This window comes from Petaurus breviceps, unplaced genomic scaffold, assembly GCF_028583685.1.
Source record: "Petaurus breviceps papuanus isolate PSGF00001 unplaced genomic scaffold, PetGlider_PUasm1.0 90654, whole genome shotgun sequence".
NCBI classification, from domain to species: domain Eukaryota; kingdom Metazoa; phylum Chordata; class Mammalia; order Diprotodontia; family Petauridae; genus Petaurus; species Petaurus breviceps.
Genome location: NW_027187301.1, coordinates 498058 through 504454, shown reverse-complemented (window position 1 = coordinate 504454; position 6397 = coordinate 498058). Strand labels below are relative to the sequence as shown.

The 6397-nt window shown below is 39.7% G+C and overlaps 1 protein-coding gene across 1 annotated transcript in view; it reads left to right on the top strand.

The window, feature by feature from the left end:
• PARP9 (poly(ADP-ribose) polymerase family member 9) overlaps positions 1 to 6397 on the top strand; it is a 62999-nt gene that overhangs the window by 987 nt on the left and 55615 nt on the right. The window lies entirely within an intron of this gene.

Sequence of the window (6397 nt, the reverse complement as noted above, 5' to 3'; positions counted from 1 at the left end):
TGTCCATCTTTGCTTCCTTGTAGGCTTTCTTTTGTTCTCTCCTGTACACTTTTTACTTTGTTCTTTTTCACCCTTTCTTCCCTGCCACCCCAAGGCTACAATTGAGCATGGATATGTTTATATATAGTTATTGCTATATACATACATATATGCACATATGTATATACATATATACAAACATATACTTTCCCTGAGAGATTCTACTCCTAATCTTGTTTTTATGTTTATGCATCTTTTTTCTTTTTTCCTCTCTCCTAACACCTCTACTTTACTTCTACCTGCTACCATGCTTTCTTTATTACTTAACCTACCCTCACTCCAGCAGTCCCCCCCTTATCCTTCCATCCCCCTAAATCTAAACACCCTTATACACTTCTTTGACCTTATTCCATCCTCCTCCCCTCTAAAGCTCCCTACCTTATCCTCCCATTCACCTAAATCTAAAGACCCTTCTTTATCCCCCCTTTAACCTATTCCCTCACCCTCCCCTGTAAAAATCCCTCCTTTATCATCTCCTTCCTCCCTATCCCCTTGGAGTTTTATTTCTTTCTAAATTTAGAAGACTTTTATACTCTTCCAAATGTATATTTATTTCCCCCTCTTAAATCCATTCCAAATGAAAATAGGTTTCCAAAACTAACATCCTCCCCTCCACCATCTAATTCCTCTGCATGGGTTCTTCCTCTTGCATCTCATTTGTATAAGATAATTTACTCTTTTAGCTATTGCTGACTGGTTTTACTTTTTGAAGTCATATCATACTCAGGTCTATCCCAATCTTTCTACCTAATTACTAGTAACAATCTTAGGTATAGGTTTCATAGTTTCTATATATAAAAGGTAAACATTCTATCCTTATTGAGTCCCTTGTAATTAGTCATAGGCATGTACCTTATATTTCTCTTGTATCTTATATGTCAAATCTTCTGTTGAGTTCAGTGTGTTGGATTTTTTTTTTCAACAGAGTCCTGAAAGTCTGACAATTGATCAAATTCTCATTTTCTCTTTCATTCAGAATTATGCTTAGCTTTTCTGGGCATGATGTTTTTGGCTGGAGCCCCTGTTCTTTTGCTCTTTGATATATAGTGTTCCAAGAACTGAGACCTTTTACTGTTGCCAATGGTAGGTCTTGTGTGAGTCTAATTGTGATACTGTCATACGTAAATTGTCTTTTTCTTGTTTATCATAATATTTTGTTCTTGATCTGGGGGTTTCTGAATTGTATAATATTTCTATGAGTTTTCTTCATAGGATCGCTTTCAAGTGGTGATCAGTGAATTTTTCTATTTCTACTTTCCCCTCTTGTTCTAATGGTTCAGGACAATTTTCTCTATTAGTTTCTTGTATCAAGATTCTTTTTTTGATTTAAACTTTCAGGTAGTCCAATTCTTCTTATATTTTCTCTTCTTGATCTATTCTCAAGATCCATTGTTTTTCTTATGAGATATTTCACATTTTCTTCCATTTTTTCATTCTTTCTATTTTGGTTGCGTTTTTTTTTTTAATTTCTTCATCTCCTATAACTTCACTGGCTTCCCCTTGCCCAAGTCTGATTTTGAAGGAGTCATTTTCTTAAGATTCTGGATCTCCATTTCTAATTGGTCAACTTTCTTGTCATAATCTTTTTTTATTGTATTATTCTTATTTAAAAAACATTTTCCTTTATCTTTCTCATTTGATTTTCAAAGTCTTTTTTAAGTTCTTCAATGAATTCTTTTTGGTCAGGTGACCATTTGACATTACTCTTTGAAGCAGAAGAGGGTTCCTTTGATTCAGTATCCTCCTCTGAAGATGAACCCCAGTTTTCTCTATTCCCATAGTAGCACACTGTGGTTGGATTCTTTCTCCTCTGCCTGTGCATCTTTTTTTTTTTTAATAATAATTTTATTTTCATAATCACATCTAGTCCTGGAGTATGGGGGGAGGGGTGCCTCTGGTCTCTGATCCTCTTCAGTTCTCCCCTCTGACCAAGACTCAAACCAAGACCTCCAGCCTCCTATAAGTACCCACAGTCAGTGCCACCCCAGTCCACTGCTTCTGAACTCACTGGGTCTCTGCTGATTCCTTCTCACCCCATACCTCTCTGCAGCACTGCTAAGTCTGGTGTTCTTTGTCCGCAGAGATTCCTTAGATCTTCCCCAGGTCAGATGCCAAATGCCCCTCACTGTCCTGGAGGTAAAAGTTCAGGTGGCTGGGCCAAGGCAGCCTCCTCACCCAGCTACCCCTAGGGCTTGACACTTGTTTAAAAAGCTTGCCTCTTGTTGTTAAAGCAAACCCTGGCTTGGAGGTGTTTACTCTCCACTGGGAGGAAATCTAATCCTGGGATTTTTCTTCAGATTTTCTCAATTATCCCAAGAGGAACCCAGTTCTTCCCCTACTCTTATTTGTCTTCACAGATCTATGTTTGCACAAAGGTGATATCTCTTTTGTGAAGGAAAATCTTGAGAGCTTGAAGTTTTCTGACCTACTCCTTCATTTTCCCAGAATCCTCTCATGAGTAAACATTTCTTACCATGTGCCAGGCACTGTACTAAGTGCTTAACAAATATTTCACTTGATCCTGAAAGCCCTTTTGGGGTAGGTGCTGTGAATATCCCATTTGAGGAAACTGAAGGAAACAGGTTGTGTCTTGCTTAGGGTCACACAGCTCGTGTCTGAGGTTCCATGGGAATTCAGGTCTCCCTGACACCAGACCCGGTGTTCTCTGCACTGAGCCACCTAAGGGCCCCTGGGATGGAGCTGAGCCTCGACTTTCAAAGGCAGGTCACTGGATTTCAGTCAGCACTGTCCCCCTCATCCCCATTTGTCCTTGTCACTCACTCCCTGTCCTGGGCCTTTGAGCTAGTTTCTTAGGTTTAACAGTGATAAGGTCTAGGAACAAATGAAAGTCTACATCTGATAGTGTTTACTCCTGTTCCTTGGAGATAATATAGAGTAATATATCCATGGAGTTTTAGTTATACAAATGGGGGGGGAAGGGGAGGAGGAGAATAAAAACTATACATCAGTCAGTATACGGTAATGACTTAAAAAATGTTTCAAAGGTTTTTATTTTCATTCCATCTGGTCCCATGATTTCATTAGAGAGAGAAAACTATTCTCCTTATGTAAATAAGTGGATGTAATTTAGATAGGTCCCAGGAGCAATGAGGCTTCTTGGCCTTGGCATATACCTAGTAGGAGATTGAGGGAAGACTTTAATCCAGGTCTTTTTAACTCCAAGGTGACCTTTGATCCCTATATCAGTCTACTTTTCAATATTATGCTTACAGAGTATAATTTTAAAATAAATATTTCATTTGATACTCAACCACCCCATTTGGGGTAGTTATAATTTTTATATTTAGTTATACTTATACTAAGTATTATCATCCAGATTGTATGGATAAAGGAAAAAAAAAACTCAGAGTAGACCAGTGATGAACAAATTTCAGGTTAACCCAACTAATGGCAGATAACAGGATGAATAATTTATCTTAAGCATTTTATTCACAATTTTTAAAAAATCATGATTCAATATTTCTAATGTTTTCCTCAAATTGAGTTGGTGAAAGAGAAGAGCATCTCAAATAAACAAAAAAACTCTTGGGGAAAAGTTTTCTAAAATTTTCCAGTTTTAAATATGAGCTTTCACACTATGTAGTCATATCAAAGATATTACTTATTCACTAATATATACTCCTCACAAACACAAATACATCCTCTAACAAAAAAGAAAAAAATCAACTGTATATTAACAAGCAGTATTGATGGGAGTGGGGTGGGGAGGGAGGCAATAGGTTATACAGGGACTCTGATCAATGACCAGAATCCCTGCAATGCAGTCTGCAAGGAATTCACAAGGCCCAAGCAATCTTGGGAGTCAGGATTATAAAAGTTTACAGTGGGCAGGGCTTCTTAGGGAACCTGAAAACTTAAAGAAGTCATAAGTATAGTTTTTAAGGAGTCAGAGAATAAATTAGATGTTAATTATGCTAACTAGGTGAGTAAGGGTGGGATTAGGGAGGAGTTAACAAGTGGTCAGTGCTTAAAGGGACATTCACTTTTAATATTAACTGTGCAGGTGTATTGCCCACAATTCACTGGGAAATAGCCCAAGGGGGGCTACCTGGAGGTGTGGTTTTAGGCCTGAAATGTCACTAGGTCAGCTATTGGTCAGGGCTGACTGAGAAGTACCTAGTCTGCCACCCATCAGTGTCATGTTTGACAAGATGGATGTTGGGAACCGAGGCTAACTGAGACTCAGTATGTGTATAATTGGCTAAGGAGTTAACCTACAGATAGTGCATTGAAGGATTCATAGGTGCAGCTGGCCATTATACTAAGGGGAGATAAACAGTTTACAAATTGTTGATAGGCAGAGTGCTGGCAGGGGGAAGGGGCAGAGTTAATGCTCTGAGGCTGGGGGAAGGGGGAATGTGATTTTACAAACTGGTTTTACAAATTGATTTTACAAATCGATGTTACAAACATAGATCCCAAGCACCCCATAAGTATGGGGGTGGCTAAGTGGTGCAGTGAATAAAGCACCAGCCCTGGAGTCAGAAGGACCTGAGTTCAAATTTGAGCTCAGACACTTAACACTTACTAGCCATGTGACCTTGGGCAAGTCATTTAATCCCAATTGCCCTGCCTTCCCCCCTCCAAAAAAAAAAAAGTTGTAGGATACACACATATGTATCTTTATGAGGTATGTTCCATTTTTTGTATATGCAAATAAAAACTCAAACAGATGAGTTGTTTTGGACATATTGAATTTGAGATGCCTTTGGGATATTTAGACCAAGATGTGCAAAAGGAAGTTGGTGCTGGGGCATTGTAGCCCCAGAGAGAGACTAACGCTATATGTATAAAATTTGGGAATCATCTGCATATTGGTGATAATTGGATTCAAGGGAGCTAAGGATACTACCCAGTGAAATAATACAGAGAAGAGAGAAGAGAATTCAAGATAGAGCTTTGAGGGACTTATATCTACTAGGCATGACAAGAATGAAGATCCAGTCAGGGGGACTGAAGAGGGGTTAGGCAGTTAAGAGAAGAATTAAGAGAGGGCAGTGTGATCAAAATTCCAGAGAGGAGAAAATATCTAATAGAAAAAAAGGGATCAACAGTGTCAAATATTACAGAAGTCAAAAAGGTTGAGGACTTTTAAAATGTCATTATATTTGTTAAGGAAGAGCTCATTGATAACTTAGGAGAAAGCAATTTCAGTTAAATGATGAAGCTAGAAGCCATATTTTCATTATAATTGAGTAGCAAGAGAAAAAGGGGAATCTATCTAGTATCTATAGCCTTCTGAAGGAATTGAACAGAGAAGGGAAGGAGATGATGGGGGAGGGAATCCCGATAGGTTCAACAGGGCGTCTGCAAAGAATTCAGCTCAGCCTTGCTTGGAGTTAGAGTTGAGGAAGTTTATTAATATGCCATTACAGCAGGCAAGAGTCCTTTAGGGGACCTGCAAGTGAGAGGGGTACATGCTTTTACTTTTAAAGGGTAAGGCTGCCATTGTCAGGGCTAACCAGAGGGAAGGGACCTCAATGCATAGATAGTTTAGATAAGATTTGGGCGGGCCGGAGGAGACATGAGGGATTAAGTAAGGAGTCCCAAGGTGTTACCTAGGCCTAGGGATAGGGGGAAGGGGCAGAGTCGGAGGTTGGGAAAGGAATTTTACAGATAACAATTTTACAATACAAATTGCAGTTACAATTTCACAGACTGGTTTCACAAGTTGGTTTCACAAATTGACCTAGACCCCAGGTACCCCATCAAAAGTACTTGCTGCCTCTCCCAACAGACTGGTTTACACATGCCCAGAGACATGTGAGACTGGAAAGCATGGCATCAGTCAAACTGTCTCAAGTCAAATTTCATTATGTTGGAGAAGTATTTGTATCACATATACATATATGTATGTATATGATTTTGCGGAGTTGGGCAGTACTACAGTTCTGAGGTTTTCCAGTTTTCAGACCACTTTGACAGTGAGGAAAACCATGAACTATTACTCCACCCACTACCCCCTGTTCTTGTAGTTCTTGAAGAGAACCAAGCATATCATGAGGGTGCTATTGATGGGTTACTTGTTCTGGAAACACCCCCCCCCCCCAACTCTCCTGGAACTTTCAAGTCTCTGACACTGGCCTTAGGCTACACTCCTGTCAACTGGTCTTTCATTATTGTCCACAGTCAATCCTATTGTTACCCTTTACTTTGGTGAGCCCTTCATTGTCTATTACCTATGGAAATGCCTTCCAGCTACTTCCTAAGGGTGATCCTATCTAAACCTCATACTCTTTGTCCCGGTATTCCACCTCCAGTCACCCCAGCCTACTGGCCACTCCCATAAAGATCCTTCCTAGACCCCTCCTCCAGTCACCCCAGCCTACTGGCCACT